General features: G+C 51.1%; 1 protein-coding gene across 1 annotated transcript in view; it reads left to right on the plus strand.

Moving 5' to 3' along the window:
• The window catches only part of HOXB3 (homeobox B3), a 55350-nt gene that overhangs the window by 28415 nt on the left and 15541 nt on the right, over positions 1-11394 (plus strand). The window contains exon 2 of the mRNA XM_013005773.2: positions 2099-2277. The gene's annotated coding sequence lies outside the window, so the exon portion shown is untranslated. The remainder of the gene's footprint in view (positions 1-2098; positions 2278-11394) is intronic.

An 11394-nucleotide genomic window follows, 5' to 3' on the forward strand; every position in this document is an offset into this window, starting at 1 on the left:
GTGGGGAGCAGAAATGAGGCGAGTGGGGGGTGGGGGAGGCAGTGTTGGTGAAGCAGGAAACGGCAGGGAAATTGAGGCCCAAGTTTAAAAGGAGAGACTCAGAGACCCGGAGATTGGGCGAGGGTCTTTCTCTAGAGAGCCCACCGGGCCTGGCAGGGTGAGGGCCCAGTGGAGCGAGCGCTCAGAGCCGGCCCAACCCTCTCGCCAATGTGGGGGTGCTGCAGCGGAGACTCGCTCGCTCTCCCAGACTGAAAAGGAATGTGAAACTTAGGAAATAAAACGTGCCCCTCCCAGTCGGAGGACCGCGTTGCTGCAGAGCCCTCACCCATAGATTATCGTTCTTGCGTCGTTTGTTATTATTATTATTATTATGACTGGTTTTATGTCATGTGCATCCTCCTCTCCTGTCCTCTTGCTGACATTCCAAACCAGCTCCCTCCCTTCCTACCTCTGGGGCTGTCTAAGTCTAGAACTCTAGAATTCTTCGCTGGTGTGAAAATGTGTGTCCTGTACTGAGTGACAATAGAAATAAATGTTTGGTTTCTTGTGACCAACCCAGAGTGTTTTTGTTGAAACCTTGATGAAAAGATGGACAGAAGCCACCTCGGTTGTACTGGAAGCACCCCAGTCCGTTCAGCTCTATGGACTGCACATTGTCTGTCTTTGAAGTTTCCCACTCCCAGAGGGTCAAATGGGAATTTCTATGGAGTCCCTGTTGTAGAAGCTGGTTAGTTTTCCTTTTGGGGGTGGATGGGTTTTATTTGGGGGCTTAAAATTCTCCTCCCCCCCCCCTCCAGTGCAAAAAAAGGATGGAAAGGACTGGGAGGGCTGACTCCAGTCCTTAAGGAGGGGGGGATGTGTCACTGTAGCACACAGAGGCTTAAGTATGGCAAAGCCTTTCATATCGTGATTTATTTGTCATAAGCAAATAAAATGCGGTTAAGCTGTCTCTTATGAGACAGACGGCTCTTTGGTTATTAAAGTTCCGAGAGAGGATTCTGTGAGGCCAGCCTCTTTCCTCCCTGAATAAGAAGGTATCGCGTTCCTCTGAGGTGTTTACGGCTTTAATGAGTCTAATTTTTTGCACAGATGTTTCTGGGTGTTTGCAGGTTTTCAGAGTATTTTTATATTACAAAGGAGCGAGCTGGTGCCATAGCTCAAACTCTGACAAGCAAATAGATAATCAAGAAGACAAATTGCCTCTTTTGTGAAGCCCTGCTCCTGTATTAATTTTCATTTTCTTTCTCATAGAAAATATCGAAAGTGCGACCGGGGACCAAATAGCTTTCTGTCTCTGAGGTCTCAGTCACCCCTAGAATGGGGTGGGGGAAGGGAACAAGGGGTGCAGATGACCCTGAGAAGCTCTAAAGTCTTGGGCCACACTGGTGCAGCACCACTGAGAAATTCTAAGGTCTGGGGGTTCCAGCCTTGGGGTCTCTGGTCCTACTGGGGGCTCAGGCCTCCGAAAAGTGTAGGGCTCCAGAGAAGGTACATTATTTAAAGACAGTTTTTCATTTTAGTCTCATCTCCCTTCAGAAAATAAAAATAGCCAATTCCACTATATGTTTTCTTTGGATGTTTTTTTAACCTATCAGAGTCATCAGGGAGGAGAAGGTTTTTTAAAATTATTACTGTTCTTCCTATGTGTGAAGCGCCGGTCATTTTCGGATAGGGAATCCCCCCTCCATCCCACATCTACAGTCTACAGTGGGAAAGGTTCCCGTGCACTGGCCGGCCAGGAGTCATGAAAAACCACCCCGGACTTAAGGATGATGAGCCAGGCGGGCTTTGTTTCCCTGGGAGTTACGGTGTGATATTGAGCTGCAAGGAGATGCCATGGTCCTTAGTAGAAATGGGAAAAAAACGTTCTTAAAAAACAGATGCCCCCCCAGGAATGTCTCAATAGAACCAAATCAAAGCTGCTCCTTGGAAGGTATGAATAGAATTAAAAAAAAAAAAAAAGATTTCTATGGAGCTTAAAGTTCACAGCCATTCTGTGTAGACAAGAGCTAAGAAAAATGTGAGAATTATACAGAAAACCATTAATCACTTCTTTTCTTTAAATACGTATCCTCTCTCCTTTGTTATTATTCAACAGCAAACCTCTGCAGACCGGCTGTTGGGGGAAAAAAGTGTTAGCTGTCTCTCCGGGATCTGCGAGGGGGCAAAAAAATTGGAACCATAAAGTTGCAAACTTTTTTCTCTCAGTTTGGAAGAAGCCGCTCATCATGAATGGGATCAGCGGAGCCCAGGCGAGAGGAGGCGAGTGGCGGAAAGGTAACAAAGCCGGGCTCGGGCTGGTATTTGGGAAGCTTTTATGAGCTCTTTCACAAGTGAAAGAAGAAACACTTTCGCCTTCTCCTTTTCTTTTTCAACTGTCTTCTAGGGTTTTTTTAGTTTTAGTTTTTTAATTTTATGATGCAGATGCCTGAGCAGGTTTGCTGCCTTTTATGATGACTGATGTCCCAGTCAGAGGGAGAGAGGGGTCTGACACCTGGAGAGCGTTTGAACTGCTTCGGACGGAGGTGTCAGGGCCCCTGAAACATCCCAGAGAGGAAGGCGGCTTGGCAGGCAGTTCAGAAGGGCTTTTCTGGTGTGGGGGATTGCAGGCGGGCCAGCAGCCCCAGCCTGTGCTTATGTGTGTTCATGTGGTGCGTCTGCAATGCGGACATGTGGCCCAGGCGCTCCTGGGACTCCGCTTTCCCACTCTGGGTGCTTGTGTCTCCTGTGCCGGTTTAACGGTGGGTGAGCTGAGCTGTTCCCACTGCAGCCTGGGGAAGACGGAGTTCAGACCTTGGGTGGAATCTTCCAACCTTGGCGCTGGCTTAAAGAGGGATGTGTTTGTTTCTGTCTTGTGTCTAGCTTGGGATGCTAGACAAATATTTGCTACTCTCTGGAGCAGGAAACGGCTCCCTTCACAAGGAAGCTTTCAGGTTCTGCTGACACAGGGATGTTCCTCTTTTCTGATCGGTCTCCCTCTTCCTGGAGACTGGGCTTTGGGTGGGTTTCCTTTGGTCCCCTGGGTTTGGGAGGCTCTGTTCCCACCTCTTCTTAGGGCAAGGAAGCTAGTGGGCTCTGCCTGGGCCCTGAAAACACTGGTCCCTTTTCCCTGAGGCTCTCAGAGGGTTTGGAGACTGGAGGCAGGCAGGAGAGAGTTCATGGAGAGGCCACGTTTTCTAGGCGATTAGCTCAGTATTCCAACCACAAAATGACCTCGGAAGCCCCTTGACCTCTCTGAGACTGGACATTGTGCTGGCTCTTGCCTCCTGCCTAGGAGGGAAAGTTACACCTCCTCTGTAGGGAGGGGTCCTTGGGCTGTGGTGTGTTCCTTCCCTGTCCCCCACTCACCCCTAACCCCTTCTTTGCTGTTTTGGTATTTCTGAATCATTTTTCTATTACTGATCATTAGGGAGAAGAGGAATAAAAAAACGTTAGCCCCGGAGGTCCAGCTGGGGGGAGGAAAATAGGAGGCTGATCTTTTTCTCTATTTAGTATCCCTTCCCTAGGCCAGGCCACAGCTCCTTCTTGTCTCTTTTGCTTGGGGCTTATAAGGAGCTCAGGGAAAAAGGACAAAGGGAGGTGCGTAGAGAGATCGGAGAAGCTCCATTCTCAGGGCTTCGGAGGGCTTAAGGAGTGAGCCAACTCCCATCACAAGGGAACCTTATCTAAGGCCTGATATTCACATCCCCAGCCTCTCCAACATGTTCACAAGTTCCTTTGTTTAGGAATCTATTAGTTTGATCACCTTTACTCCCTCTTCCAAACCCTCAATCCCATCCCCAGCTACTCACAGCGCACGGGGAGTGCCTGGCCTGCCAGAGGAGTAAGACAGATGGGGAGAAGGTCGATGCAGGCTCTTCTGACCACGACCACGTCTCTCGCTGTTCTAACCAAACTTTCCAGAAACTTTTCATTTTAACAGATGAGGGGGGAGCTTGCTAGGAAGAAGTGCACACCAAACAGAGCCTTTCCAAATCTGTATTCTACCTGCTGAATGTTACAAAGCCACATCAGCAGGCATCCCTCAAGTGGGCAAGACAGCTATGCGAAGACAGGACTGGAAAGAGGAAATGCCATCTTCCAGTTAAGATGGAGAGTGAGAACTTTGCTGGGATGTGTGTCAGGTACCGGCTTGCGTTTCATCGATTTGTTTCCTGTTACTGGAGAGACTCCTGTTACAGGCAAAACAGCAACAATAATAATCATAACCAGGGTTGCTATCTCCTCTTTTGTCATAAATAAATATGCCATAGCTCCAAAAAAATTCACTGTCATGGAGTAGATCCCAATTCATAGAGACCCTATGGGGACAAAATTAGAAGGCTGGAGGCGACAGGAAGGAAAGGGGGTGAGAAGGATGGGGATCTAGGCAATCCCCTGGACTATAAATATTTGGGGTTCAGGGGAGATATACACCCATCACAACCAATTATGTACCCCTCCATAGAGCCAAATGACAAAGACCAGGGCCCTGGAGACTTTCCAAGCCAGCAGTTGTGGGCGTTTTGGGGGTAAGAGGTCCACGAAAGAGAAAGAGGAGGGACCAATGGGAAAACAAGGTTGGGGTTCACTCAAAGGTTCTAGCCCCGAGCTCTGGGGCTTTGGGATCGTCTTTCCCTATTCAAGGCTGAGTAGCCGCACGCAGGCTCCTTGCAAGGCCGCTGTGACCTCAGCCCAATGTTGCCTGTGGGCACACCTGAGTTCTTCCAATCTTTTGATCGCTCTCCCCCCACCTCTTTCCTCCCGGTCCTCCCACCGTCCAGCCGCCAGTTGGACAACCTCTCCGATCAGCGTGGGGGTTGCCCGGTCCTCCTGGAGCCCGCAGAGGCTGCCCGGCCCCGCAGCGGGTTTCCCTGAGAAGCGGCGGCGGCAGGGGAGCAGGGTCTGGTTGGAAAGCGGAGTTGGGAAGTTTCCCAGCGTGAGTTGAGCGCTGACGGATTTGTGATCGGCCATAAAACGGCGCGTTCAGATTCGTAAATCAATCTCGCCTTTCTCCCAGTATAAACGTTCGCTTTATCGGCCGGCAGGAGAGCGCGGAGCCCGCGCTCCGGCGCTTGTTTATTTGAACTCGGAGATTCCCAGGATCCGAACAGAGTGTGGGCATTTTAACAGATCTGCCCGGCCCCTGCCGCCCGCTCGTTTTACTCTTCTTTTTCTTGTGCTGGGGGGAAAAAAGGCGACAGAGAGAATTTCTCCGGTGTCAGATATTGCTGAGTTTTCTCATACGTTAGCATATAGTCTATTTTTCTCTTAGACGTAGCGGAGTGTTTTTCTTTTTGCGTTTCTGGAACTATTTTGAATGGGTTTGTGGCTGGACGGGAGCCCACAGCGCCAGCAGGCTGAATTCAATAGGAGTCTGGGTTTTGTTATCTGGACAATCAAAGCCGACCACCCCCCTACAGAGTCTGGGCCCCGCTGGCGCCCGGGCACCGGGCCGCGAGGCCGGCGGCTGAGTGACTTGGGCGCATGCAGGTCTCACCGCCGGGCCTCAGGCACCGCTAGAACACGCCCGGGGCACCCCGGGTTTTTTTTTGGGGGGGGGTGCTTAGGCCTCTGAGTTCTGAACCTTCTCTTCAGAGACCTGCTTTTGGGTTGGGCCCCTCCAAACAATCCCGTGGAGTTGGGCTGACCCCGACTCCGGGACCCCCAAATGGCATTTTGTTTTTTTCATCTCCTTGGGGGTCTCAGTGGCTTGGCCGAAAGGAGACCCCGAGAGCGGCTAAACAAACGTCCGGGCCAGAGGAAAGCCAGCAGCGAGGGGCTTATGGGGGAAAGTCTTTTCATCTCCTCAGTTCCACGTGCTGGGACCAACCTTCTGATTCTGCCTCTACACTGGTCTGCCCATTCTGAGGTGGGGGGCTTGGGGGTCTTATTTTGTTTCTTTGCTAGGTGAACAAGGCTGCGTACACCTCTCTCTCTCTGATCCAGGGGAATGGGTTTCTCCTAGCCCTGGAGTTTGACTTTAACACCCCACACACACACCATCCCTCACCTTGCCCCCACTGATCAGTTTACATTGGCTGCTAATTGAAACTGGGGGTACAAACACCTGGGCCTTAGGCACTGGGCGGCCAAGCCAACTTCAAAGTGTCTTTTTTCACCCTCCCTCCTATCAAGTTCAAATCTGCCGCTGTTTTCACTGGTGCTTTGGGGGTGGGCTGAGTCAGAGCCTGTCCCAGATAGGAGAGAGGCTGAGTGTCCTGTCTTTTGTGTAGAAACCTTTCTCCTGGTCTTTGTCTCCAGAGCACACACCCCAAGGAGCCCACCGGAGGCTGGGGTTCCTTACAGTGCTAGCCAGCAAGGCCAGGACAAAAAAGCCATCTCCCTGTGCTTCTTCTCCATTCTGGAAGCTCCAGGCTCCTCTGTGCACCCTGCCCCTATTTTGCCCCTTCAAAAGGGACTTCAAAAGAGGAAAAGACAAGTCCCATTCCATATGTGCCTATTTATAAATGATTATGAATTGTTGTCTAGCTGGTCCCCTGCAACATTCTGTTGATGATGTAGGAAGAAGGGAGAGTAGGTCCTACAAAAATAAATATGCCGGGAGTCAGGGAGAGAATAGAGTCGGAGGCTCTTAATTCTACAAGATGCAGAGAGAAGAATTGGAAGCTGAGAAATTCAGGGGCTTAGAGAAGGGCTCGGCGCCCACCCCACCCCCACCCCCAGACGCCCCTGCAGACTATTCCTGCACCTCCACGAACTAGGCAGAAGCAGGAGGAGAAAGGAGAGAAGAGAGGTGGGCTGTGGGTAAGTGTGTATTGTCGGGGTGGGGGTGTTAGAGAGCTGTAGGTCTGGTAGCTGAGTGTGGGAGAGTGAAAGGAAACCTCACTACTATTCCATTGGTGGTGGTGGGGGCCTATTTTGCAGGGAAAAAAATTTCTCCTCCTGAAGGGGAAGGTCATAGTGGTCCTTTGAGCCTGAGATCGAAAGACCCCCTTCCCCCTCCCGGTCACGTGATTCATTAAATAATTAATGCCGAGGTTGCAGAATAGCTATGTATTCGTCAGGAAAATCGCAGGCTTGGTCTCCCTGTTTCTGACGTGCAATTCAACTGTCCTTTGAAAAACAAGCCTGTACCCCGAGAAAAAAGAGAGAGAGAGAGGGAGAGAGGGGGAGAAAGAGAGAGGGAGAGAGAGAGAGAGAAAGACAGGGAGGCAGTAATAAAACTGCCCTGCCGCTGGAGCCACACCGCGGGCTGGGGTATTGTAAGTAGAAGGGATTTCTCACTACCTACCGCGTCTTATATGTCCATGTAAATTTATTGTTTGTTATTAATGTTATTGTCGTAAAATGTGACAAATAGCCATCTTCATTTCCTGCCATTTCTCTTCACATGGTGCTCGGTGTGTTTATACCCATTGAGGCATTGCATAGAGATTTTAGGAATATTCCTCTTCTCTCTCTCTCCCTCTCCCTCTCTCCCTCTCCTCCAGCCTTTTCTTGATTTATAGCAATATGGGTGTCAGCTTCTCGGCCAGCATGCCAGCCATTGTGTGTGTGTGTGTGTGTGTGTGAGCACGCGCTGGAGCGCGCGTGCGTCTGCGTGTGTTTGTGAGGGAGTTGTGTTGTTTATGGCCATGTCTTCGATAAATCATTTCTCACGGAAAATGATGTGGAAGCTGGGCTGTTTCTATGGCCGGCCGGGAGAGCGTCGCCCTCAGAAGTAGTTCCTCCCTCTCTGCGCTGCTCCCAAGAGTTGGTGACTTCAGACAATTTACAGTAATCGATCAGCAGTTAATATGAAAGCTCTATAGCTGGAGGTCTTAAATTACAGCATCTGTGATTATCCATTAAGGTGAGATTTGTATAAATTTGGTAAACCAGAAATGTCTCATTGGCATATACACCCATTCAAAGACTCTGACCTAATATAAAAAGGAGATTTCTGCGCCTGATAGAGGCCCCATTCCCGCAGCAGCAGACCGAGCAATTTTTCTTCAGCGACTTCCCTCCAGGATTTTGGCTTCTTCAACTCAAGCGCTGGGTGATGGAACCCAGCTCTGGAGGCAGAAGGAACCTGTGGCCAAGAGAGGTGGCGGTGGCAGAATAATTTACTGGAGTTGAAGGCAGAGATTTGTAATCGATGGAGAGCAAATCAAAGGCCTCTGCCATTGGGAGTGGTGGAGAGGATTCCGTTATTGCATTAAAGCTGAATTGATAGATCTGGTGTGTTTGGGGATAGTGTTGAGGGCAGAGAAGGATCGGTCTTAATTGGGGTGGGGAGTGAGTCATGGAGGCAGAGGGTGAAGGGTAGGGAGAGAAGCTGGAGCCCCTGGCTCCCCAGCTCCTGGCTAACAAAACAAGGAAATGAATTCACACCCCTGCAGTGTTTCATGACCTCCTGAGACAAAGAAAGTTTCCTCAGTAGTGTCTATGTGTGTGTGTGTGTGTGTGTGTGTGTGTGTGTGTGTGTGTGTTTGGGTCTAAGAGAGGATAAGTTCTCTAAGTTTTCCCCTAAATATTCTAAGAACCGGGTGATCCATCCCTGAAAGTTGGTGGGTTTAAGGACATGGGATGTGTTTCTCTTCCCAAGTCTCAATGCAAGGAGGGAGTAGCCATGGTGTGGATTGGGAGGGGCAAAGCTGCTAACTTTCCCCAAGGTTTCACATAGAGGTCCAGATCTCTCCTCATTTGGGAAGGGTCTGATGGTCTAGAGCTGACCCCAGGCTTTGGGGCCATGCTAGGCTGCACCCTGAAGTTGTGATGGCGAGTGTCAGAGGGCCAGTGTCTTCGCCAAGTCTGGTCTGGCTGCAGGCGACTAGCTCTCTGGCTGGAGCCTGGCCAACTGACTTTATAGCCACTATTAGCTGTGATATTTAACTCTGCCTGCTAGTGTAAACCTTTGAGCAAGGAAATTAGAGCAACAGCAGTGTCGGGTGTTAATTATTCATAGCATCAGCCTCCTTGTGGCCTGGCTGTTTAGGCCCCAGTCCTTGATGCAACCAGGAGCACTGAGCCCCAGCCTTATTAGTAGGCAGATTTGTGGGTGGGTGGTGTGAGAAGCTTCCAAATTTTTGAGTCTGGGTGAGAGAGGTTTATGGGGCAGGCTAGGGTGGCTGGGGACACTGACTGGCCTGGATAAAAGGAATTGGGCAGATCCTGGGGATAGGGACAGCTTGGACAGGACAGGAGATGGTGGGGAGGTAGAGCAGGCTGGTAGAGGAAGCAAAATGGCCTGGAGGGTAGTGGATTCCATATCTTTTAGTCTATTTTCTTACCTCCCCTCCCACATCTCCTTGAGTGTTGGAGAAGCTCTCTCCCCCTCCCTCCGCCCCCCTCTCTCTCTCACACACACAGAGGAGAACATGAACATTTCTTCTCTTCCTGGCAAGTGGTGTGTGTGTGTGTGATATGTAGCTTAATATACAGAGGATATGTTCATCCACAAACTGTTACTCCAGAATTTAGCACAAAGTCTGGTTTGGATCCCCAGGGAGAATCACCTCTTCCTGAGAGAATAGGAAAGAGGTGGAAGAATAGCAGATGGTAGAATGGATGTTTTTAGCTTCTGAATTCAGCCTGTTGGGGAAGATGGGAAACAAAGACTGTGCTGAAGGATTGGGTCTTTGGGTCAGGCCACAGATTGCTGGGACAGAGTTAGAAGCCAGTCCCATAAGCCATTACCCATGTTTCCAAATCTTCTCCCACCACCTTCCCCACCTTCCCTCCCCCAGCTGCCTTTGCCTGTGACTTGGATGTCTGATCCCTCTCTTTCTCCTCCATTCTCTTACCCTCCTTCAGGTCTTTGTCTCCTCTGGCCCTGGGGAGAGGAGGTGGCACTGATACCCCTCCCCCTTTCTTTCCCCAACTCACACACAGACTCTTCCTTCTAGGGAGACAAAAGCAGAAGACTGTCTCTCCCCACCATTATCATGGAATCAAGGGAGGACCCCTTGTTAAGTCCGCCTATGGGAGGGGGTCTGGAGCCTTACATCTAGGCCTGCCCCTCAAATCAGCAACTTTGAAAGGACTTTGTTGTTTGTTGTTGTTTTGATATAAACAGTTGGTTCATTTAGCCATGAAGTATCCTGCCTCTGACCAGTTCCTCACTCTTCACTCCGAGTTGTTCTTGTGCTGTCTGGTGCGACCAGCAGATGCGTTTGAAGGCAGGGGCTCTAGGGAAGCTGCTTGAGCTGTTTTCTCCCCCAGAGCCTCTGCTACTATCTTCTTTTTCTCCATGAGAGTGTTTCTCTCTGTGCCCTGAAGCGGCCAGGCAGGCAATGCTTTCCTGACTGGAGGAGTTGGAGGGAAAGAAGTGGATGGGAGGGTGAAGGGAAAGGAGCCAGGGAAGGCTTGCAGGGAGAATGGGAACAAAGACCAGTCAGAGGGCCAGGGAGGCCAGGCCATCCTGGAAGAAGGAGCCACAGCGGAAACTCTCTTGCAAGGCTGTACACACACACACACACACACACACACACACACACACACACACACACTCATTATCTCTCTCTCTCTCTAACTACAGTGAGAAGAAGGGAAGTGGAAAGGAGAGCCCATCTCTTCTTTGCCCCCTTTCCATTGGTGAGAATGTCCTCAGGATAGGAGTGTAGGTTTCCCCAAAGATGAAGGGGTCTTGAAGCCAAGGAGCCCATGTCACCCCAGGAGGGAGGCAGGATGGGGAAGGAAAGAAGCATTCTAGTGATGGAGCCCAGAAAGGGTTTCTGGAGACCCTCCTAAGACCTTCTGACGGGCTCAGTTCCACATTCCTTAGACCCTGAGAGAGGCTGCGTATGAGAAGAGGAAGGGGCTGTGGGGCATGGACAGAGATGTGATGGAGCGGGGCTCAGAAAAAGCAGAGGGGAACTTAATCCAGGTGGAACCTCCCCAAATCGAGTTCAGCCCAGAGGGTGGTGTGGTATGGGGAGGTTAGGGGCTCTATGTTTACACAGGGACCCTAGAAGCCTCCCTTGGCCTCCTTTCCCCTTGTGGGTCCAACTCTTCTTTCCTGCTTGAGGGTTGGGACAGATGGGGAGCTGGCTTTATAGGCCCCACACCAGCCTGCTTCACCTGGCATTCACATCTTCCCCCTGGAACTGCCTAGTCTTGGCCCAGCAGTGCCCTCTCCCTGCTTCCTTCCTTCCTGACTTTTTGGAAAGGAAGGGCCAAGGCAAAGGGGAAAGAAAGTTCCTACCTGCCCCAGCAGCTTTGGAAAATGCAAGCCTTCCCCGGCCTCCCTCGTTTGGCCTACTTCCCCGCCATTGCCCCGCTCCCTCCAGCCTCCCGCGCCTCCCCGACGCCCGCCTCCCCCTCCCGCGATCTCGCCCCGAACTCCGTCTCGTCCCCTCCTCTCTTCGCTCGGCCGGACATATGGAACCCATTTCGCCGGTGACATTGAAGGGCCGACCGTGCGCCCGCCCGCCTACCTCCGCGGCGCCCCCGGCGCTCCCCGCCGCC

Source organism: Echinops telfairi, unplaced genomic scaffold (assembly GCF_000313985.2).
Source record: "Echinops telfairi isolate 266 unplaced genomic scaffold, ASM31398v2 ScPeMD7_7458;HRSCAF=8496, whole genome shotgun sequence".
NCBI classification, from domain to species: Eukaryota; Metazoa; Chordata; class Mammalia; order Afrosoricida; family Tenrecidae; genus Echinops; species Echinops telfairi.